Genomic DNA, 24868 nt, shown 5'->3' with positions numbered 1-24868 from the left:
GAGGAAAGTTGAATAAAAGGGCTATTTACAAAGGTGTGGGCAGGATGTAGGGAAACCACAGAGGCAGTGCAAGAAGTAACAGCTACTTGACCACCCCGAGGGCAGAAGGGGCGAGGGGAGGTGTGGTCCCCAAAAGACCTGACAAGAGCTGTGACCATGAGAAAAGGGATGCCCCCACCCAGGCCTCCCTCCAGCTTCTCCCTCCCTCTGTTCTCCCACCCAGGACACCCACTGCCTGAACCCAACCCAAAGCCAAAGGGCAAGTGAGGGAACCCACTGATAAGGTCTACAGCACAGACCGGGGTAGGGAAGGATGGAGAGTGGACCTAGAAGGACAAACCGAAGTATCTAGTGTATAACCAACTTCTTATCTAGGGTGGTGGTGAAGAGTGGGGCTCTGGAGCCAGGCTGCCTGACTTCAAGTGCCAACTGCCTCTTACAGGCCATGGGACTCTGGACAAGTTACTTAACCTCTCTATGCCTCAGTTTTCTCATCTGTGAAGTGGGGATTGTAACCCCAACCTCACAAAGTTATAGTGAGCATTCATGCTTAGTTGATCTCACTCAGAGATAAGGTAAGTAAAGCACTTAGCATACAGTAGGTGCTCAATAAATGCTGGTTCCTTTCCTCTCTCACCTCCTTCAGGCAAAATGTGTGGGGATGAGGCCCTATACTTTGTATGTGACAGTATTATATGTAGACCATAAATATTGCTTGGTTGATGGCTGAAGGGCCATCTGTTCCTTAGAGGCTTCAGAATATCCTTCAGGCGACCTGTCCGCTCCATCCTTGGAGCCTGCAGCAGTGACTGTAGCTTAAAAAGTTCTTGCTGGGATTGTTGGCATGGTTCTGTCTCCTTCCATGGGTGGTTGCAAGGTTACTGAAGTATTTGCCTTATAATTTATTAATTCATATGCTTGTTTTATGCTGTGTCTCTATTTGTTTTACATCTAACAATTAAAAAGTTCTTTAAAATCTTTTTTAAATGTCATATAACCACAAAAAGTTTTAAAATTTCATTGTTTGCTTTCTCTCCATTTGCTCTGCCCTGTGATAAGGATGGATCTGAATTATCGTGACAAATGGCATTTAAAAAGGTGAGTTTATGGGTGGTAAGTGGCTCTGAGGCCGTTTATTCTTTTTATTCCTATATTACCTCCTATTCACAGATGCAGGAAACTGAAGCCGGGTCTACCTGCTTGTCCTAGAGCCAGCAGCTCTAGGGAATGCTCCCTACTCCTGAACGTTCTTTGGAGAATTCCATGGTTCAGATCCTTGCCCTTTGGTGCATCATTTGACCCTGAGCAAGTGTCTCCGTCTTTCCACCTCCCTTAGAGCCCCAGCGTTCCTGGGGTGCCCGGCTCCCACGGTCTACCAAGCAGCTCTGCCATTGTTGCCAAGCCCTGTTCCCAACCCACTTTTCTTCTTTTAAGATTTTATTTATTTATTTATTTATTTATTTATTTATTTATTTGAGAGAGAGAGGGAACACAAGCTGGGGAGGGGCAGAGGGAGAAGGAGAAGCAGACTCCGTGCTGAGCGGGGAACCTGATGTGGGTCTCGATTCCAGGACCCCGGGATCACCACCTGAGCCAAAGGCAGATGCGTAACTGACTGAGCCACCCAGGCGCCCCCCCAGCCCACTCTTAAGTAGACACCCAAGTGGAGGTAATTCTTTTCCAGACTATTTACCTGACATTCTCCTTTTCTATTGTAAATCCCTTTCAACTCTTCTTTCAGCACATGCTTTCCAAAAGGAGCGAAAATTCCCTGTGACGATAAACACCACTAAGACTCAAAGTTCTGCAGTGGCAGGGACCGTGGCTTTCCATGTTTTTATAACCTTATGTTGCCTGTCTGAGTGGCTGACACAGATCAGGAGCTCAAGAAATGGTCGTGGCCTCGAAATGAAGAGAATTTGCCTTCCCTCCCTGCCCACGTGAAAACCATCTATCTCTCAAGGCCAGTGCCATCACTCCAGGCGACTGCACAGGACCGGAGGGAGAGGGACTCTGCCCTCTCTGGGAGGCGGGAGTGCTAAAAGGATGGGATGGGAGGTGGACAGAGAGAAACAGGCACTTAAAAAACTTTGAGGCTCATTTATTTTTAGCATCATAGATTTTCCCTTGCTTTCCTTGAGCATTATGATGTGTTTCCCCTCTTCTTGTAAAGGATTGCGTAACTGAGGACTTCTGTTTATTTTGCCTTGGGCACAGTCATTGGCAAACTCTGGCGCATTCCAACCCCTACCCACCAAAGCTGGAGCATAAAGAGCAGAAACTCCAGGGCTTCTGATGCCTTTACTGGTGCTCAAGCGACCCAGGCCTCGAGATGAGAGAGTGAGCTAGGCCATTTAGCTCTTCTGGGCCTCGCCTGTCCTCATCAGTAGCTGGGTAGCGTGGGAGTAATAAATAAGTTGTTGGCACCTAAAGTTCCAGCCTGTGAAATGTGCGATCTATGAGACATTGAGATCCAATTCCTGGGCGAGGGCATCTGAGGCAGGCACCTCTCGGAGCCCCTGAGCTTCAAGGTGCCTCCCCACAGTGAATCAGGACACAGATTGGCCAAATCAGCTGTTTTTCTTATTGCTCCACGTTCCAAAGTCCAAATGCTTTCCTGCTGAGTAATTATTTTATAAAGAGGAAAGGGAAGTAAAAAAGGCAGCCTCCTCCTGCGGGCTCTCCGCTGGCTCAGGAGATGTCACCCAGACGCCACTGTAGTATCTGGCCTCCCCGGTCTCCCTTGTTCATGCCACCCTCGTTCCGGCTCCAAAACTAAAGTGACCCCGGAGCCAAGCCCATAGCACATACCAACGCGCAGCTTTCCCATCTCCTAAAGATGAAATTCCAAGTGTTTGCGAGTAAATACTCCCCGCAGCAAACTTTCATTGTCAAGAAGGACATCGTGCTTGTCCGGACGCCCACAAGAAGGGCCTTTTGCCAAAACGAATGGGAAATCATTGGCCCAATTAACATCCTGTGATCTTAGATCTAAAAATGACCCGGAGCCGGGTAAACAAGGTGACGTAAGCTGCCGGGCGGGGAGCGGCTCTCTACTGCCACCTGGAGGAGAGCGTTTGCAATGGCGCGGAGGCTCCGGGCGGCGGGGAAGCGGACCTCCGCCTGCTCTTAGGACCTGGCGACAACGGGCGCGAGCTGGGCACCCGGGGAGGGGAAGAAAAACGACCGGGGAACCCAAACAGAGAGCAAGGACGCTCCTCCGCGACCTCAGCTAGAGGAAAACGAGGTCTGGGTGATCCGGGCCTTTGGACGTTCTGGCGTTGACCCTTATTGGCTTTCCTCCTTGGGAACATTCCTTTTATAAAAGGGCTCGGGCAGCATGAACTCTCCCTGGAAAAAAATCATGGCTCAAACTAGTGGGGCAGGATCCCCAACGCTGGACACCCCTGATAAAAACAGTTGGCAGTTTCTGAAAGGAGAAGCAGTGGCATGGCTATGCCAATTTAAACACGGGGCCACCGGATTTTCTGTTTTACTTTGGGCTTGGCGGTGACTTAAGTGGGGGGCGGGAGTGCAGGAGTGTAACAGTCCTAATTTACTTTCTTGTCAGGCTAATGTGAGAATGAGGCTGCGGAGCTTTCTGCATTACGCAACCGGCATGCTGGGAGATGCCCCAGAAATATGCTGGGGGCTAGCAGAAGGTCAACTTAGCGTTATTACTCCCCCCCGCAGATGATCCATAAAAGGAAAAGGAGTTGACTTTTAGCTTGATAAAAACGAAAACAAAACAAACCCCACTTTACTTTTGGTTTAGCCGGTTTTTGCTTCCTTGCAAGCTACCTCAAAAATCTCAGTGGCTGGGGACAGCACACATTTATTTTTCTTGCTTATGTGTCTGCAGGTCAGCCTCGGTGTGGTCTCAGCTGGGCTCACCTGGGCTGGCTGGGCGAGGCTGGACTCCTGGCTGAGGGTCAGATGCAGGTTCCACGTGGTTCTGCTTCCGGACCCAAGATGAAAGGACAAAGGCTACCGGAGGCATGCTTTTCTGGCAGAGGGTGTTACCTGTTCAAGAGGCCAAGTCAAAACACGCAAACACATTTGGAGCCTCTGTGTGCCATGTCAGCTAAGACTCCATTGGCTAAGGCCAGCCTAGCATCAGTCCGGGTGAGGGTAAGGGGTGGGGGAGGGGATTACACTCTGCTGACTCTAGTAGGCTGATGTAGACTAGAATTTAACCAATGGGTCACTGTCTGCCCACTACAGACTGTTTCTTGTGGAAGAATTGCAAAATGAGGATGGCCAAGATAAGCATTATGCAGTATCGGTGGTCCTCAGCGTGAATTCAGTTTTGCCCAATAGACACTTTTTCTTAGGTTTATTATTATTATTATTATTTGGTAATCTCTACACCCAACAGTGGGGCTCGAATGCACAACCCTGAGATCAAGTGTCCCATGCTTTACCGACTAAGCCAGCCAGGTGCCCTGCCTAATAGACACTTTTCATTTCCTTTTTATTCATGGCTATCACTTATGACATGATAAGCTCGTAATGGATAAGGGACACGGCACCCTTGGCTATGCCTCGTCTACTTTTTCAGGGTATACTTAAAACCCCCTGTGCCAGGGTGCCTGGGTGGCTCAGTCGGTTTGGAGTCTGCCTTCGGCTCAGGTCATGATCCCAGGGTCAAGTCCCTCATCAGGCTCCCTGCTCAGTGGGGAGTCTGCTTCTCCCTCTACCCTTACCCCCTGCTCGTGATCTCTCTCTCACTCTCTCTCTCTCAAATAAATTTTTTAAAAAATCTAAGAAAACCCCCAAAAAACAAAAAAACTTCCCTGTGCCAGAAAGTCAGAGTTTAGCTATGCAGATATCACCTGTGGAATGAAAACGACGGGGAGAGATTCTTTGAGGAGGCAGCGTGGTATGCTGAGAAGAGCGCTAGACTTGAGAATCAAGCGCCCTGGGTTAGTCCTGATTCTGAAGGGTTGGAATTTGGAAGGGTCAGCAGGAACCAGCAACCAGGTGCTTTTCAAGTCTTGCTGAGAAGCTTGGACTTTATCCTGTGCACTGGGGCACAACAGGGTCAGCTCAGAGTTTGTTTGTTTTTTTAAAAGCCTTTTTGGCAACAGTGTGGAGGGTGGATTGAAGGAGAAAAATTGGATTGGAGGTGAGGAGATGAGCTAGGATATAGTCCAGGTGAAAGGTAATGAGGGCAGAGACCAGGAAGGTAGCCCTGGAGTTGGGAAAAGGGATGAATAAAGAACCTTTAGAAGCAGAACTGACAGGAAGAACTTAAAGACAATTGATTATGGGGAGAAGGAGAAAGACAAGGGCAAGGGAAGTCAAAGATGAGTTGAGGGTCCAGAGTGCACCACCTAAATAGCAGTAAACATTGTTTCTCAAAGTCTTTCTTATAGCTGCGTACATGTATGTATGCATGGGTTGGCAGGCTTTGTAAAATGTATTACCTTCCAGAACCAGGGCAGAAAAATAACACAAACTTCAGCCATTGGCAAACCTTATTCACAATCTTTGCTGTGTTCAAACACCTGCACCATTAATACTCAGTATTGTTCATTCTTTCTTTCCCTTTCTTTTCTTTTTCTTTTTCTTTCTTTCTTTCTTTCTTTTTCTTTCTTTCTTTCTTTCTTTCTTTCTTTCTTTCTTTCTTTCTTTCTTTCTTTCTTTCTTTTTCTTTCCTTAAAGATTTTATCTTTAAGTAATCTCTACATCCAATGTGGGCTTTGAACTCACAACCCTGAGATCAAGAGTCCCATGTTCCACCTACTGAGTCAGCCGGGCGCCCCTGGCATTGTTCTTTAAATGAAGTCATTTATTTAACCTAAACACTTACTGCAGGCTTATCCTTAAAAACCATATATGTGAGATCATGACTTTGTTGAGCCAGTTATGTATGGATACATAATGAAACAAATACAAGGGCCGTTAAAACTTCAGATGCGTCTGTATAGTACCTAAAAGTATTATTTCCCATGGCCACAGTTGTGTGCAGGCCAGACTTAGGGGAACCGCTGCCCCGGGCAATAACTAAAAGAACTAGGATTATAAGATTTCGCTTTCCCTGCCCTCTTGTTAGTTTCCATTCACATTGTATCAGTGTCCAGTCCTGGATGGCAGGTCTGGTCTTTGCATCCATCGTTGGCAAGGCCTTGCCTGGCAGGCAGTGACCTTTAGCAGAGCTGGGCTGGAGGTTGTCATCCAGACAAACGGGGGCTGACCTGGAATGTCTTTTTAACTCAGTGTCTCACATCCCGAGCCTCTGAAAGCCACAGCAAGAGCAGCCAAGTCAAATGAGCTGGGGCCCTCTCACTCTGCTGACAAGAGGGCAAACAGGGCCTTGGGATTTCCCTTTGCTTCTCAAGCGTTCTCCCTGATGTTCTGGAAGCCACACACAGAGGTCTGAATGTGCAGAGTGGCAGCTTCATCTTCCTTTGTTCACTTTTGATGCACAAAGATCTCTAGAGACCGTTTTCAAGGTAGAGTTGAATTAATTCTGTGCTAATGGTTTGGCTGCCATGACGCCTGTCATTGAACTTCTCTGAGACTCAGTTTCCCTCTGTCAAGTGGGGGCTTGGGCTGGTGGTCCAGAGAGTGTCTCCCCTTTACAAATCTTAACTGCGCTCAACAGTTTGGGGACAGTTATGGTGCTTCTTTGAACTCCTTATTCTAGTCTTTGCCCATTTTTTATAGTATTGTTGTTTTCCTATATATAAAATTTATTATGGTCATTGTAAGCATTTTATGCATGTTTTATCGTATCCCTTTGTCATTAATATTGCACATTTTCTCCCAGTATTATGTCAAACTTGTTTCTGTGAAATAAGGAGACATTTTAATTTTTGCTGTGGAGACATTTTAACTTAAAAAGGAAAAAAAGAAAAAAAGCCCCAATTGACAGTATTTTCCTTGAGAATTTCTGCTTGAAAAGAACTGCCTTACTCCAAGATTATAAAAATACACACTGAGTTTATAGTCTGGAATTTTAATGGATTCATTTATTTTATGTTTAAATTTTTAGACCTTTAAAATGGATTTTATATAAAGAGTGAGATATTTTATTTTACTTTATTTTCTTTTTCAAATTGGTTTGAAAACCGATTATAACTGCATTTATTGAATAATCTATCTTTTGCATACAGATTTGAAAATATATTCTTTATGAAATTTAAAAAAATCATATGTTATATACTTCTGGTAGTAAAAGCTATTGTTGATTATACTATGGCATATTTTAACTGTTGTACTAATGGACTTATTATTTTTATTTAGATCTTAAAACCATAGCAACAATATTTATTTCCAACCTTACTGCATCCACTTTAATGCATTTAAACACTTACCATAAATGATCACTATAATGACTGTCAAACAGTAAAAACTCTCAGAAGGAGAGTCTTCTCTTTTCCATCATGGTAATTAGTAATGGTAATCATAGCAATTAGTAGGTAAAATAGGGATCGTCACTCTAAAGACCTCAGTTGCTATGATTTGGGGGGAAGTAGGACTTGGACCTAGGCAGGTTATTCCAGAGACCTGGGTTCCTGTGCAAACTAGGAAATTAGAGATGTCTTCTCCCCAGGGTGCCCCCTCCCTGCTCCAAGTACCCACTGTTCTCTCTTTCTCACTACCTCACTCTCTCTCAGAGAATCTACTCTCAGATCTTCATTCACACTGAGGTGTTGATGACTGGTTACTGTCCAACACAGCTTATTCTCATTCGAGTGTGAGGTATGTGGAAATTAACTTGCTACTAATAATAGAATGCGGAAGTTTGAAATACTTTACTTTTTAATCAATCTGAGTTGACTCAGTGTTTCCCCTGAAATGAATTCCCCTGATCTTATTTGCAGACTTCTTTTGTGAGAGAGAAAGGTGTGCTGGTAATTGTCTGTAACCTCTTTCTCACAGTCCTTTGGGAAGAACAATGTTCCTTTCATAGACAAGGCCACTTACAAATGCCACTGAGTTGAGCTTCTGTGGTTGCTTTCATTTTCTTTTTAATGTTGTCCCCAGAGAAATATTTAATAATATCGCCCAATCTGTATTGCAAGCGAAGAAGAATGATGCCAGAAACATATTTGTTAGTAAAATTACAAAAAATTGATTACTTAATGAAAGACAGATAAAGCGAGGACACAAAGATACACTACTGTTATTCACACTGGGTACTCAGTAAATATTTGTTAAATGAATGAATGAATATTTAAAACTCATTAAAATCTGTGTTTCTGTAGTTAATAAATGAAATCGGGTTTGTTTACATTTTTCTGAAATATTCACTCTTTTTTTTCCTACTCACTTTTAATATAATCTCTGATATAAAAACAATAGTTTCAAAAAATGGTTTTCAAAATGAAGTTTCATATTCTTTTAAAAATAACTTTTAGGGGCGCCTGGGTGGCACGGCGGTTAAGCGTCTGCCTTCGGCTCAGGGCGTGATCCTGGCGTTGTGGGATCGAGCCCCACATCAGGCTCCTCCGCTATGAGCCAACTTCTTCCTCTCCCACTCCCCGTGCTTGTGTTCCCTCTCTCGCTGGCTGTCTCTATCTCTGTAGAATAAATAAATAAATAAAATCTTTAAAAAAAAACAACTTTTAAATCTTTTTTCATCATAAAATCATCTATTTTAGAATAAAAGTCTGAGTGATGGAATAAGACATAGAGAACAAGAGAATGGCAATGTTTGAGGGTATAAGCTATGTGTCGACTGGCCTCTAAATTTTGTCTGGAATCTCTGGCCTCAGGAATATCTTGCTTTACCCTGTAAAACACTTTTATGAATACCTCATGTACTTTTGAAATACTTTTTTCTTTAAAAGATTTTATTTATTTATTCGACAGAGATAGACAGCCAGTGAGAGAGGGAACACAAGCAGGGGGAGTGGGAGAGGAAGAAGCAGGCTCATAGTGGAGGAGCCTGATGTGGGGCTCGATCCCATAATGCCGGGATCATGCCCTGAGCCGAAGGCAGGCGCTTAACTGCCGTGCCACCCGGGCGCCCCTTGAAATACTTTCAATAGTGTTTGCTTTATTCCTTTGCCCGCTCCCTGGAGGTTATTTTGTTTGTTAGATAAAACAAAACTGGGATCTTTAATAGGTGTAAGTCATTGCCATCCAAAGTGAGGACAATTTTGAGAAACAAAAATTTGAGAACAGGAGTCTACGCTAATGTTCCCAATCACACACACACACACACACACACACACACACACACACACACACTTCAGAGCCTTAAACAAGAGGGAAGAAGCCCCAAGAGTCAAACGGAGGCACTAAGCAACACGTGAACCTCTGAAACCAGGCCTTGCAGGCTGCCCCCACCTCTTGTCCCCTTGTAGAGTCAGCCCAGCTGAACTGCTCGGTGTTTTTGCCTTTCAGGTGCCATCTCTGATTGCAGGAAGAAAAGTGGAGCTGGGACCGTTCCTGGGAGCCACCGACCAGAGGTGCTGCTTCTACCTGTTGGGTAGAATAGAGCCGCCCCTTCCTCCCCCTGCCTGCTCACCCAGCTCTTCCCCCTGCCATCAAAGAGGAGGATAATTGAGGTCTCGCTGGCTTCCAGGAGGCATCAAGCATTCACCTCTGGGTCCCTGCCAGGGGATTCAGTGACTTGGGACTTCAGATCCTACTCCCCGAGCAGTTTTCTCAGCACAAAAGGTTTTCAGTTCTTTTAAATTCATCTAAGGACACAAACTATGCAGAGCAGTCAGGATGTAAGCCATGTGAGCAACAAATAACAAAGCACTAATTGCATCTAGTGGGCATAGAGTTTCAGTGACTTCATGTTGGCTAAATATAGGCGAACACTTGGTGTGTTGTGCATGCCAGGGGGAACCATGATGCAATTATCCCCTCCCTTTGATGGAGGGGGAGGACCCGGGTCAGAAGGCAAGAATGAGATTGCCTAATAAACGGTCACTTGTGATGGTCCCCAACTCCACTTGCGTCCAAGGTTTGTACACACACGCACAATAAAACAAAGCAAACATGACTACCCAGCTTTAAAACAACATAAAAACTCAGCTTCTGACCATGGTTACAAATAATGGCTTTATTTAAAAATTTAATGATTCCAATGTTCTTTTTAATCTTTATTATATAAGAAATTCACATCCATCTTAGAAAATTTAGAAAAAAGAATAACGACCAATTCTTCTCGAGCACTTAACAGGTGCCAGGCAGTCCCTGCCGTAGAGGCTTTCCATCATGAACTCATTTAATCCTAACAATAACTCTCTGAGCTAGGGACAGTCATTATTCCTGTTTTGCACTGAAAAAGAACAAGGGATGAGTTCTGCAACTTGTTCAAGGTCACCTACTTAGAAAAGTGAAGATCGGGAGTTGAACTCAAGTGCGCCCCATAGCTAACTTCATGCTCTTGAACCCTCCTAGACCAGAGCTGCTCAATAGATACATACCGTGAGTCACGTATATAATGTAGAATTTTCTAGTAGCGACATTAAAAGATGTAAAAAGAAACAAGTGAGATTACTTTTGATAATGTTTTATTTAGCTCAATGTATCTGGAATAGAAAGATTTCAACATTCAATCAGTTATAAAAAGTAAACCAAATGAGATATTTCACATTCTTCTTTTCATACTAAGCCTTAAAAACTCAGCGTGTATTTTACACTTACTTCTCAGTTAGGACTAGACAAATTACAAGTGCTCAGTAGACATGTATCTAGTGGCTACTGCATCGGGCAGTGCAGACACAGAACATTTCCATCACGGCAGACAGTTCCATCGGACAGTGCTGCTCTAGGGCATACTGACGGTCAAAAAAGAAAAAAGTCACCTATAAACTCCCCATCTATCTCAAAGTATCATATCCTTCCTGAGTTCTTTGTATGTATTGACATGTACAAATATGTGTTCCAACAGATGAAGGTCACACTATGCATATCATTTTTTATTTTTTATTTTTTTTAAAGATTTTATTTATTTATTTGACAGAGATAGAGACAGCCAGTGAGAGAGGGAACACAAGCAGGGGGAGTGGGAGAGGAAGAAGCGGGCTTCCAGCAGAGGAGCCTGATGTGGGGCTCGATCCCATAACGCCGGGATCACGCCCTGAGCTGAAGGCAGACGCTTAATGACTGAGCCACCCAGGCGCCCCCGCATATCGTTTTAATCAATTTATTTCCTTAATGATAGTGTGCCACCTTCCAGAGTCTTTGTCTCCTTGTACATATGTGAGGCAGTGCTGACGTAGCTGAAAATAGCTTGGGACTTGGTAGTCAGAGGACTCCATCATTTTCCATCTGTGTGATTTTGGACAACTATTCTCCAACCCTCAGTTATCTTGTGAAGATTAAACAGGATTTCGGGTCTTTTGGGTTTTTTTTAATTATTATTTTTTAAAATTTATTTTTAAGTAGAGCTCTACACCCAACGTGGGGCTTGAACTCATGACCCTGAGGTCGAGTCACATGCTCTACTGATTGAGTCAGCCAGGTACCTGAATGAAGGCTCCTTTAGAGGCACAGCTAGTTCTTCTTCTATATACATATATTGTGTGTGTGTCTGAGTGTGTGTGTCTGTGTGTGCCTGCTAGGAGATCAGACTACAGAAATTTCAATGATCAAGCCAAAGGGCCTAGTTCTGCACTCCCAACTTAGGTAGAGCTTTTGTTGGTCAGTGGTAACTGTAGCATTTTTCCAAAGTAGGTGGACTCTCTCTTGCTCTTTCCCTCCCTTTTTTGCAGGTGAATTTTGAGATGTTCTTCTCTCCTAGGCCGGGCAGAAGTTGGTGCATGAGGAAGAATTCTGATCTCCAGAACACTCTATTTCTCCAGCACCATGGTTTGACATGTCTTGCTGCCCTACAGCAAGCAAACTCTGCGGCCCACCAAGGGAAGCACAGTAGGTTTTAACTACAAGGGAAGAGAGCAGTCTGAGTCTCCATCTCTACAGATGGAGGGACAGTAGCACACACTCTCCAATCAACAAGGAATCCATGAAAATCTGAATTTTCACTGGGTCTGGCGAAACAAATTTGGCTGGGCTCAAGATATGCTACCCCCAAATATGGCACCTTGGTACTCTGAATATTTCAAGCCGAAGGAAAAAGAATGAAAATAGAAAAAAAGAGCATCAGTAAGTTTTGGGACAACTTTGAGCAACATAATATATGTATAGTTGCCGTCTCTGAAAGGGGGTGGGGGAGCACAAAATTCTATCTGAAGAAATAATGATGGAAAAATTTCCAATTTGATGAAAACTATAAACCACAGATCCGAAAAAACCCCAATAAACCCCCAATGCAAGAAACATGAAGAAAACTACATCTAGAACATTTCAAGTTGAGTAAATATGCATTATTTTTTCAATACGTGTAAGGCTGGACATAAGTTTAAAATTAAGAAAAAAAATCTGTCCTCTGCTAGCAAAGAAAACCTTAGTGGGCCCTTAACTGTCTTCACGGGTATCATAGGGGACTCAAGACAGTGCAAAATAATTTCTTTCTTCAAGTAGGCTTTAAGCTACCTGGGCGCACTAATGTAGGAAACACCATTCCTTCACTCCACAATATCCATTCTCTCTTCTTCCATGGCTGGCAGATCCCCCTGGTCGTGTCCAAACATCTGCCTCTTTCCCACATGCCTCCAGATGGAAAGACCCATCTGCAGACTGAGGAATAAATGAGGGTCTGATTCCCCATGACATGAAGGTGGCTATGACACATTTCTGGCAAAGAAATGTTGGGGAGAAATGTTCTGGAGGATTTCTGAGAAAGATTCTTGGCTTCCAAGGAAGATAAGAGGAAGAGACGATCTCTTCCTCCTTTGGACACTGAAATGCCTGATGCCTAGAACTTCTGTACTCAATCTGTGACTAAGCTGGGCCAGTCTGGGTCAGAGTCAACATCCTGAGGATGACAGAACAGTGGAAAGAATCTGGATCTTTGATGATGTTATTGAGCTGCTGAATTAAGCAACCCTGAAGCTCACGTACTGGTGAACTTTTTCTTGTATGACATGATACATTTCCTTACTGTTCAACTCAAATTAAGTTTTATGTTCCTTGTAGTTCCAAATATTCTATTAGCACTAACTAAATACTTAACTCATTCTATCACTTTGTGCAGATATCTCTAGGGCTCATGTTTCTCCCATGGAAAGTGAAGGACATGGACAAAACAAATTCAACAGTCACTTTTAGCCCTAACCAAGCCACCTTAAGTGTAACTGATTAGTCCAGGCAGTCAATAAAGCTGTCATGTATGTGATTCAGAAAGAAGGTGCTCCATGACTCGGCATTCATCTTCCAGGAGAGACCCAAGAGAAACCAGTGCCTATATCCACCAAAAGACATACAAGAAAGTACGTAGGAACTTCATTCATTGTAGCCCAAATCTGGAAACCCCATATCCAAATTCTCCAGAGAAACAGAACGACTACGATCTATACATACATATATTAAGAAATTGAAGGGGTGCCTGGGTGGCTCAGTTGGTTAAGTGTGTGCCTTCAGCTCAGGTCATGGTCCCACTGGGATCAAGCCCTACATTGGGCTCGCTGCTAAGCGAAGAGACTGCTTCTCCCTCTCCCTCTGCCACTCCCCCTGCTTGTGCTCTCTTGCTCTCTATCAAATAAATAAATAAATAAGATCTTTTTAAAAAAAGAAAAGAAATTTAAGAGATTAGCTCATGCAGTTGTGCAGGCTAGCATCTCTGAAATCTCTATGGCAGCTCAGCAGGCTAGAAACTCAGGCAGGAGTTAATGCTGTGGTCTTTTTTTTTTAAGATTTATTTATTTATTTTTGAGAGAGAGAGTGAGCACAAGCAGGGGGAGAGGCAGAGGGAGAGGGAGAAGCAGGCTCCCCACTGAGCAGGGAAACCAATGTGGGGCTCGATCCCAGTACCCTGGAATCATGACCTGAGCTGAAGGCAGACACTCAACCGACTGAGCCACCCATTTGCCCAATGCTGCCGTCTTAAAGCAAAATTTCTTCTCTGGGAAACTTCAGTTTTTGTTCTTAAGGCCTTCAACTGATCGGAAGGCCCCACCCCCATTATCACAGGTAATCTTCTTTACTTCAATTCAACTGGTTGTAGATGCTAACACATCTACAAAATACCTTCACCGTAACACCTAGGTTAGTGGTTGGTTAACTGGGTACTATAGCCTAGCCAAGTTGACACAAAAAACTAAGCATCACAGGCCTGATGTCCATCTGCAGAAGAATGGATGGATTATGGTATATTTGTACAAAGGAATACCACATAGCAATAAAAAAGCAAAAAATGTCACTAAACAACAGTGTGATGAATATCACAGACAAATATCACAGGTTGAAGAAGCCAGATACAAAACTACATACTACGTGACCTGTTCATAAACATTTTAAGAACAGGTGAAATTTGTAGATGGTAACAGAAGGCTAATGGCGTCTATGGACTGGGAAGGGGCACAAGGGAATCTTCCGAGTGCTAGCAATGTTTGATCTCTTGATCTGATGGGTATACAGGTAATATACATATAACAATTAATTGAGCTATACGCTAAAATTTTTAACACTTAAAAAAATAGTTAATAAAAAAAATTTTAAAAAGTGCTATAGGAATCCAGAGGTGGGAGAGACCATTCTGATCTAAAGGACAAGGGAAGTCTTCCTGGAGACTGTGGGCCTGAGCTGGGCTTCGAAGGGTGAATAGAATCAGAGATGAAGAGGAGACGTAAACAAAGTTATGGCAGAGGAAATGCATAACACATGGCTAAGGCATGGTGATGAGATTTTTTTTCATAAAAATGCTACTTTTACCCCGGAAACACAGTGAAAGAAATACAGAACATCAGAAGCAATGTAGAGTAGCAGTTACAAGAATAAGCTTTGTGGTCAGGTATTTGTAGGTGTGAATCCTGCCTCTCATTGCTTTCTGGTTTGAATGAGTGCTGTGGACCTGCTTTCTCATCTCTGAAATAGAACTGACGCATACTTCACAGGGTTGTGGAGAGAATTAAACAGAATAATACATGTGATATGCTTAGCAGAGTGCTCTGCACACAGAGTAAGCCCTCAATAAGTGGGAGCCATTGCTCTAACTACTACTTCTATAATTGCCAGGCTGGGCCATCTGGTCGCCTTCACTTGGAGGGTGGTAAGTGCCCCAGGGAAGAGGGATGGCCTAATGACCACTTTGGGTCCTTTCAAGCTCTCAAATCTATAATGCCTAATACAACTCAAATGACCAAATCAGAGCGAATGAATGACTGAGGTTTACCCTTCCAAGCTATCTTGATATCAACCCCCTCCCCCAGACCCACATGGTCTAGTCCTTGGTCATTCCTAACTATACTCCTTGATCACACCAGCATACATCTCTGTTCCAGATGGGACAGGCCAAACTCCAAGTGGTCTTACATGTTAGCTGTGACACACACATTCGCACAGAGTCCTGAAGAATGTATAAAAGTGCTTTATTTGGGGTGTATATCATATATTCCACCTCTTTAGAGATCACAAGGAGAGTTAGGGACATGGGAGTGGTCATGTTTTTGTCAGTAGTACCAGCTCCCCTTCCACTGCAGGCGAGTTGGGTCCTTTCAACTAAAGTAAAATTTCCACAACATAAAATTAACCAGTTTCAAAGTGTAAAATTCAGTGGCATCTCATATATTCACAGTGTCATACAACACCCACCTCTGTCTGGTTCCAAACATTTCATTGCCCCAAAAGGAAACTCTGGACCCATTAAGCGGTCACTCCCCATTCCCTCATTTCTCCACTAATCAGCTTTTTGACTTTATGGTTTTCCCCATTCTGGATATTTCATATAAATAAAGTCATATACTATGTGACTGGCCATTTATTTTTTTTTGCATCAGTGCTCTTGGCCCTGTTTAAATGTCTGCTCCCTGGGGCAACTGGGTGGCTCAGTTGTGAAGTGTCTGCCTTCGGCTCAGGTCATGATCCCAGGGTCCTGGGATCGAGCCCCACATTGGGCTCCCTGCTCAATGGGAAGCCTGCTTCTCCCTCTCCCACTCCCCCTGCCTGTGTTCCCTCTCTTGCTCTCTCTGTCAAATAAATAAATAAAATCTTTTAAAAAAATGTCTGCTCCCTCACGGTTGGCAGAGAAACGTCTTCACCCTTAAATTATCTATGTCTTCTTCCTCTTCAATAGCCCCTTAGTCACTTTATATCCTTTTGCTCTCATCCTGGGGGGTCTTACTTCTTGTTAGGCTATCTATCCTTCACTCCAGAGCTGTGCTTTCCAATAGTAGCGACTAGCCACAGGTAGCTACTTAAATTATTAATTAAAATTAAATAACATTTAAAATTCGGTTCCTCGGTGACACTGGCAACATTTCAAGTGTCTAACTGGCACATGTGGTTAGGAACTTCCGCATGGGCCAGCACAGATAGAGTGTCACCATCACCACACAAAGTTCTATTGAATAACACTGCTCTAGAGGGCACTAGATCCAGGCAGGTGGAGAATGGGATTAGGGAACTTCACAGTGGGCTGCCTCCCAGGCATGAGATCTCTAAAATTATTTGACCTTCTACACCACCCAGGATTCTTCCAGGAGCATCACTCACTGTTTATGTGAATGGCTCCCCCTCAAATTGTACAGTGCACAGCTTGTACATCTGTACCAAGTCATGCCAGAAGAGTCTGTCTCCCTCTGCATCCCACCCTAGTAGGCACCCAACTCCAAGAAAAAGAAAGAACAGAAACAAAAACTCCTTCCCACCACATCTGCTTGCTAGCTTAGTTTTTACCTCTCTAGTGAGGCTATGAACTCCTTGAGGGCAGCCCCCACATGCCTTCTTTATCCATCCTGCTCCCTAGAAAAAATCTAGCATGCAGGTGTGCCCACAGCAGGCATGCAGCCATGATTTCTGGATTACTGATTGAACCATTCAACCCAGGCTTTGTCGCTGAGCACGGGGGTACTAGTACCCCCAGACCCATCTGGAGAGGGTATGCTCTCCATGTTGACCCTTGCTCTGTCCTCCAGCAATGGACACAGGACAGAGAGAGGCAGTGGGTGTCAGACTGCACTTTGCAATGTTCGTGTGGCCTCACCTCCAAGCAACAATGGCACCGTTCTCATTCCCCCACTACAACAATGATCACTGGTATGTGTTACCTACATGTGTCTGCCTTCCCCAGCAGAGTGTGAAAACTGGATGTAACATGAACTCACTAGAAGGCACTCAAAATTTTAGGGTAAAAACAAACAAACCTAAACAAATATGTCCAAAGAGATCCTTCTCAGGTAGGAGGTAGAAATGGCGGTGAGGGACATAAAGGCCACCGGAATGGGGACACTTCAGAGCTGAGCAGGGTGGAAGGAGGCAGAGTCTGGGGCCTGTGTTCCATTTCCTGTGCGACAGGCCCCCTCTAACCTAGTCAGTCCTTATGTAACCCCTCCTTTCCTACCACGGGAGGTGGGAGGTGGAAATATATTTCTCCTTTCAAATTTACTTGTTATAATCTTTGCCTCAAGAAGCAAAAGAAAATTATAGCCAAGCCTACACACCAATGAGCTGTCCTGTGATGGAAAACATCAAACAACTCTTTTGCACTTTGGATTTTGATCCCCAGTAAAACTTTCCACTAGAAGCCAATATTGACTTCTCATCACCATCCAGGTCAATAAAGCTTAATGAATCTTGACGCGACCTGCTCTTTCTCTACTCCTTTTACTCAACACTGCCTGCCACACCCATGCGTATGAATTCCCATTCAGCCCCTTTCCGGCTGATTAATTAGAGCATTTTCCTCCTGTCCTTTGAAACACAGATAGTAGTAGCATTCAGATGTAAATCTGGAGGCCTTGTTGTTCTGGCAGTCATGGAAACGTCTGGTTTTGGCAGGCTCTAAGGGCACTTGGCAGAAGCTCCCATGTTGCTTCAGTTCCAGGTAGATCATGTGGTTTGCTTCAGGCGGCCTCTGGCCACTGGTAACTGGGAGGGAAAGAAGTTTCTAGGCTTACATGCTCAGGCCTGGAGAGCGATTGGTGAAGTTGCCTTGCACTCATTTCACATTTATCTCCTTCTGCAGATGTATTCCTCTCACCTTATTACCTAGTAATTAGCACCCAATTATGCTGGAAGCACCAAGCATTGTGTCCTTCACCTGTGTTATCTCATTTGTGCGTCTGGACAGATCTATGACACCGTACTACCACAACAATCTCCATTACTGACCTTGGAGAGGTTAGTTAATTTACCCAAATCCAGCGGTAGCTTGCTAAGTGTGACGTGAAACCAGTTCTGTCTGACCCCTAACCTCTTGCTCTTAACCTCAGTGGCGAACGGTCTACGCCACGTTGCTCCTCACGTTAGCTGGGTTCTCACTAGTCTGAGTCTAAAGATGAGGAAAACGGAGACTCAGAGTAGGTAAGTAACTTACATAAGCTGGTTCACCCAGCTTATAAGAGACGACGCCGGGGTTCAATCCCCCTGGGCCAGCTGACTGCAGCACCTAGCCATTGTTGGTGGGATGGTCTTTTCTGTGCATGCCTTTGTTGATGCTATTCCCATCCCCACCTCCATTTTTCCCCAGTCCTCTCAACTCTTAGCAAAACATGTCCCTCCCTCTCATCCCTGATTCCTGTCTTCTCTTCCTAGGTAAATACTCGCCTTCTGGCTCTACTCAAGTCCTGCCTCCTCCAGGAACGTCTCCAGAAGAAAGCTCCTAAAGTTCTACTTGTCTCAGCCATCCATTTGTTAAGCTTTAATATTACCGTGTGCCCATGTGCACTTACAGCCATGAGCATCCACAGTGGAGATGACTGAACTCCTGAGCTGGTCCATGTGTTCCTCGGTCCTGTACTTCTTTGCACCACTCACTGCATATTGGGCCTGGCATTCAGGAAGGGTGAGCATCTGAGGAGGGTTAGTTGAAATGGTAGCCACAAGTCCAGCAAATATTGATTGATTGATTGATTGATTTGAGCAAGTATTTCTTTAATGTCCACTTTAGGCTGGGCTCTTTCACACGTCACCTCACTTAAATCTGTTTTAACTGATCCTACATGCTCATTGGCTTCTCTCTTGACACTGTGCACAAGATTATGGTTTCTGCGACCTTATGGAGCAAAACCTGGTTTACGTGATTCTTATGAAAAACCAAAGCACATACTCCCTGAGTCTCAGAAGCAGGCAGCAACATGTGCATTGATACTTAAAGAGGAGTTAGGCAAGATTCAATACATGATCGCTTATTGTCCATATACCTGGTCGACTGCAAACTCTGTGGCTCAGGTTTCATGTGGGACTTTTCACTCTCCCAGCACCAGACATGTCTGGCACCTTGTAGTTACTTAAGAAACATGCACTGAATGAATCAAGAAGCAGGGCCTGAATGGGCAGATGGGAGTACCGGGGACAGACTTCACCTCCTTCACATGTTTTCAAGGACCTCATTGGCTGCAGCTCGCTGTAATTTCCCTAACTCCAGAGAAGCCCCTGCCAAAAAGCATACTATGGACCACAAAGGACTCTGAGAACTTGAATACTTCTGTACAGACCATTCCCAAGCCTAGATGTACAACTCAGAGCACATGTCATTTTCTTCTGATGGGAGACAATGTGCCCGTGTCCCCAGATGTCTGTGTGCCCACCTCAGAAGCTCTAGATATCACCATAGGCCACCAACACTGTATTAGCATGAATAGGGATTTCAGGGTCCTTGGGAAAATTATAAAGGTGATCTTGGAGCCAATGGTCAGATTCCCAATTGTACAAAGATGGGAAAACAAAGACTGTCTGTGAATCCCCGAGACAAGTCCTTAAGAGAAGCCAAGAACGGGGCGCCTGGGTGGCACAGCGGTTAAACCTCTGCCTTCGGCTCAGGGCGTGATCCCGGTGTTATGGGATCGAGCCCCACATCAGGCTCCTCCGCAATGAGACTGCTTCTTCCTCTCCCACTCCCCCTGCTTGTGTTCCCTCTCTCTCACTGGCTGTCTTTATCTCTGTCAAATAAATAAATAAAATCTTTTAAAAAAAAAAAAAAGAGAAGCCAAGAACTCTGTCTGATGCAGGAGAGTAATGGGGGCCAGGCGCTCTGCTTTGAGTAATGGCGGCAGCACAGGTCATGCTATGCTTAATAGCTTTCACAGACATGCTCCAGGTCTCTGCGGAGAGGAAGAGAGGAACTCAAAAGAGCAGAGCTCTTTTGAAGAGTCAAAAGAGATATAATTACAAGAAGCCAGGTCTTCCAAGATTGCCTGAAAGGCTCACTTCTCTCCATTTGAGGTAATAATCATGGTAATAGTCACAGCTGGCCGTTTTTGAGAGGCTACAAAGTGCTCACTCCTGTTTTTGGTGCTGTACAAATACGAACCAACTAATCTTCCCCATGTCCTGTGATGAGAAAGGTCCTATTCTTACTCCCATTTCACAAATGAGGACCCTGAGGTACAGATGTGTTAGGTGACTAACCCAGGATTGCACTAGTAAGTGGAGGAGGAGGGACCTGAACCCACACGCTCTGGCTTCAGAGCCCACAGGCTTGGCTTGACAGGAGTGGAGGGCACTGGTCATCAGTGCAGATGACGGCAGTGGCGACCCAGCGGGACTAAGGCTGGCTGGCAGTGGCTCCCACGTCGTGTTCTCCTACGCAGTACTTAGCGTCTTCTGTGCTGTGCGTCTGACATGGGGTCAGGTATTGGACACATGGGGGTAAGGAGAATCCAGTCCCTGGCCTTGAAAGGTTCTCAGTCCCTGAAGTGGCTTCGATGTGGGATTTAGGAGGGCACTTGTGATGACCACTGAGCATTGTATGGAAGTGTTGAACCACTAAATTCTACTCCTGAAACTAACATTGCACTGTATGTTAACTAGCTGGAATTTAAATAAAAACTTGGAAAAAAATTAAAATGGTATAAATTTTTATTGATATGGAAAGATATTTAAGACATATTAATAAGTGATAATATAAGTTATAAAACATATATATATATATATGAATAGCTATATACACAGGAAGAAAAAGCCAGATATCCACCCGAATGTTAAATGTTGGTTATTGCAGTTTGTGTCCTCATGGATGATTTTTATTTTGTTTTCTATCTCTATTCTTAGTTTACATACAATGAGCAATCAATGAGTAATCATAAAAGGTCTGAGCGAGTCTCTTGGATGATTTTAAAAGCAGAGAGCCTAACCCTGAGGTTTCATCAACCCCTCCCTACCTTGCAAATAATCTGAAAGGCCTCAAATGATCTGGAATGGGTGACAAACATCATGTCAGGTCACACGCTGAGGACTGGAAGTTGGAGTGGTAGGAACCTGCCAACGGTAGTAAAATCTGCCGTGCTTGGGAGGTTTTTTGGATAACATGTAGTTGTCCAAATTCTATGCTAATTCTTGCCTTTCTGCCATAGTTTCCCGAGTCAATGGAGGCACCATCAGGTGAATGTACGTGGGACTGGGAGGTGAGCAATCTTGCAGACAGCAGAGATGGTCCAGGTCAGCTCTGAAAACCCTCCTATACCTGCTAGTTTTACTTCCTCTCCCCCAGTCTTTCCTTAACTCAATCAGGGGTGAGCCTGGGCTGGGAGCAGATCACTTTACTGTCCATTATTTCATTGTCTGCATTCACCTCCTGCCCAAGAGGCCAGTTCACTTTTCCACTGTAAATTATTTATATACAAAAGCTCATAAAAGATCCTTGATCTTCTCCCAATTCCTCGGGGGGGGGGTCTTACCTCCAGCATTTTAACTGACTCCCTGGATTGTCTTCCTGCACATCCTACCTAGCTCTGGGGTCTTTCTTTCCACTACATTTAGGACTGGAGTTTGGCGGACGTGGAAAGCTGAGTCAAGGGTGTAAGTTCCCGAAGGACCAAACCCTTGGGCAATTTAGTAACCTGAAGGCTCCCCTCTCTGGCCAGGATTAGAATGGCCTCCACGGTCATGCTGAGCTGCTCCATCAGAGAGAGGGAGAGGGGAGCGCTTCCCCACTCAGCTCTTTTTCATGCATACCAACAAGCACCGCCACACATGCATACACAGACAGAGGGATGTACCACGTCCAGAAATGACACGCCCGCAGCCGTGCATACACACACGTTCCATATACACATCCCTAGACACACATAGACAGGTACCAACATGTGTTCTCCTAGACATCCACACCTATTAGTCTACACACGTAGAAAACACGCAGGCATTCATTCGGGCACTGGAACGCACACAACCACATGCAGATACACACAGACACAACTGTGCATTCCGACACATGCAGATGTCGATCCTTGCACACATATTTAATCACCCAGACTCGAGCATACATAAATCTACTACAGGCAAAGAAGTGAGCTGACAGATCATCCCTAGGCAGAGACCATTACCATTCACCCCGACTCGAGGATTGCTTTGTGTTATAGGAAGTTTTTCTAGAGTTGTTGGCTGTGCCTTTGACAAGGAGTTCAGGCCTCTTCTGCCTCCTGCTCCCCAGCCAGCTTTCTCCTCCCTGTCCCCCGGTAGCCCCATTTTCCATCCGTTGCTGTGCCTGGCCAAGGGGAATGCTAATGGCCATGACAGAAACCGTTTCCACCTGTTTACATCCTGCTCGCCTCCCCTTAATGCCATTTTCGATGCTGCCAAGCAGTGGAGGAGGCCTGCTGTGCAGGCCTTGGCGAGGGGGGTAAGGAATGAGCGAGAGGACAGTTGGAGTGTGAAAGGGACCCGTCACTAAGTGACTCCCCATTCCAACAGCCACACACAAGATGCACATAATTGCTTTTAGCACAGTGGGATGGATAGAGATACAAAAGGTCAAATCAAGGATTTTTCCCATAATATCTTTGCTAAGCAGCAGCGTCAGACGTTGGAAAAGCATATTCATGAATTGAGGTGCCAGAGTGTGGGGCAGGCTTTTCAGAGGCGGCCGTGTGTTCCCTCTCTGAGGTGTGCCTGCCGTGGTGATTGGATTCACATGGAGCAAGTGACTTCTCAATGCTCAACAAAGCTCTGCCTGTGAATTGGACTAAATAGACTACTTGGCAGGCAGCTGAGATAACGATGCTAAGTGAATTTCATAGTTGCTCCCACTCCTCTTACGCCCAAGCCTCCTGGAAAATGCAGGATAAAGGCCAAACTCCTGAGCGTGACATTCAAGGCCCTCCACCTATCTTTCCGGGCACTCCCCAGAATGAATGTTGGATGGCCACCCCACTGGGCCCTTCTCCGATCCCTGAATATGTGACCCTTGAGGCTTTGGGGACCCCGCCTGTGGCATCCCCCAGAGTGCACTGTCCCCCCTTTACCTGTTCGAATGCTATTTGTTATTCAAGCTTGACTCGAGTCCTAATTCCACCAATCCTTTCCTTGTCCCCCACCTAGATGTGACCAGGACCTTCTTGGAAGGAGGAGGGCAGAGGGTATTAGAGAAAGAATGCAAGTCTCGATCCTGTGATCTGACTTAAACGTGAACAAGCTCACTAGCTCTCGGGGGCTGGGGTGTTGAGACTAGTCTGTGAGGTGGGGAGGGAACAGAAGCAGAATGCAGTTTGGGGGTTCTTGTGGTCATGGGGTGGGGAGGGTGGATGCTTTGAACCAGGAAAATAGCAGTGGAGATGGTGAGCAAAGGTTAGATTCTGTTATATTTTGAAGGCTGATCTGAAAGGTATTGCCCAAGGACGGGTTGTGGGGGGTTAACAAAAAAGAAAAGTTAAAGTTGATTACGAGATTTTTGGCCTACGTATTAACTGATAAGCAGAAAGAACAAACTTGGATGGTGGATATGAAGAGTCTAGTCCCGGACATCCTTATGGGGCCTCTTACACATCCATACAGAGACGTCGAGACTGAGAAGGACAGGTAGTAAGACAGAAGAAAACTAGGGGTGGGTGGGATCCCGGAAGAAAGTTATTTCAAGGAGTAGAGCATGAGCCATCATGTCCGATACACAGCTGAGAGGCCTAGGGAGAGGACTACAAAACCTGACCATGACATTTCCTGTGTGGAGGCCCTTTGTGACCTTGGCAAACGCGGCCGTGTGAAGTCGTAGACATCAAAGCCCGAACCGGAGAGGTTTCAAGAGGGAAGAGTGAATTTTTGAGAAGTTTTGTCATAAAGGGAAGTCAGTCAATGAGGTGCAGTAGTGGAATGAAAAACGAATTTTTCTATGGGAAAAATAGTGTCTTCAAGACACATTTGCCCACACCTTCTACTTCCTTCTGTTCTTCTTACCCAGAGACAGGCAATGTTCCAGGGTTGTGCCAGGATAAAGTGCTGCGTCGAGCTCTCAGTGACTGAAGGAATCCCCACCCCAAGTTTCTCTGAAAACTGGGAACTCTTTCTTATTTAAAGCCCAGTCCTGTGAGCCTGGCCACAACCACCTTTCTCCTTCCCAACATCATGGCCAATTTGTCATTCTTTCCAAATTTCTCAATGTCACCAGTGAAGGCAGGGGGACCTCTTTCGGGAGAGTCATGGATTTTCCAGTAAGTCGTACTGGCAAATCACAGTTTTTCCTAGCAACTTAAAAAGATATAAAAATAATTTAAAAATTTAATGTTCTTCTCCATAGGAAAAAAAATCTGGCATATCAACTGCAGAGATGTTAAGTGCATTTTCAGTTCTCAGAAAATACACCGTGTGTCAGGTACATAATTTCATTTAGCCTATTGTGCAGAGCGAGCTATTGTGAGGAGGTCTGTCATGTCTCCATTATTCCCAACCCCCATTGGGGTTTAATCATATTCAGGGCTATTTGCAACTATGGTTTCCCATTTCAAATGACATTAGGTTAAAATCAAGCCTATAAATTATACTTTGGGACTTAATATGCAACATTTTCCATCAGCGTGTTATACTGGTTAAGTTGCTTTTGAGCAATGTAAAGGAAAAAATAAAATAAAAATACCCGACGTAGTATGAGAACTTCAGAACCACTCATTTTGTAATTTTCCTGAAGGTCATC

At 44.7% G+C, this 24868-nt stretch overlaps 1 protein-coding gene across 3 annotated transcripts in view; it reads right to left on the bottom strand.

Annotated features, from left to right (window-relative positions):
- LOC109491102 overlaps positions 1-24868 on the bottom strand; it is an 88246-nt gene that overhangs the window by 18745 nt on the left and 44633 nt on the right. Inside the window, exon 4 of one of the 3 annotated variants that reach the window (XR_004624861.1) lies at positions 13818-17898. The exons of the other annotated variants lie outside the window; for them this stretch is intronic. The gene's annotated coding sequence lies outside the window, so the exon portion shown is untranslated. Of the gene's footprint in view, positions 1-13817; positions 17899-24868 lie in introns of those variants that run through there. 3 annotated transcript variants of the gene reach the window in all.

The sequence above is a fragment of the Ailuropoda melanoleuca genome, chromosome 4 (assembly GCF_002007445.2).
Source record: "Ailuropoda melanoleuca isolate Jingjing chromosome 4, ASM200744v2, whole genome shotgun sequence".
Classification (NCBI taxonomy): domain Eukaryota; kingdom Metazoa; phylum Chordata; class Mammalia; order Carnivora; family Ursidae; genus Ailuropoda; species Ailuropoda melanoleuca.
The sequence above is the reverse complement of the archived record's forward strand: the minus strand, read 5'-3'. Positions and strand labels throughout refer to the sequence as shown.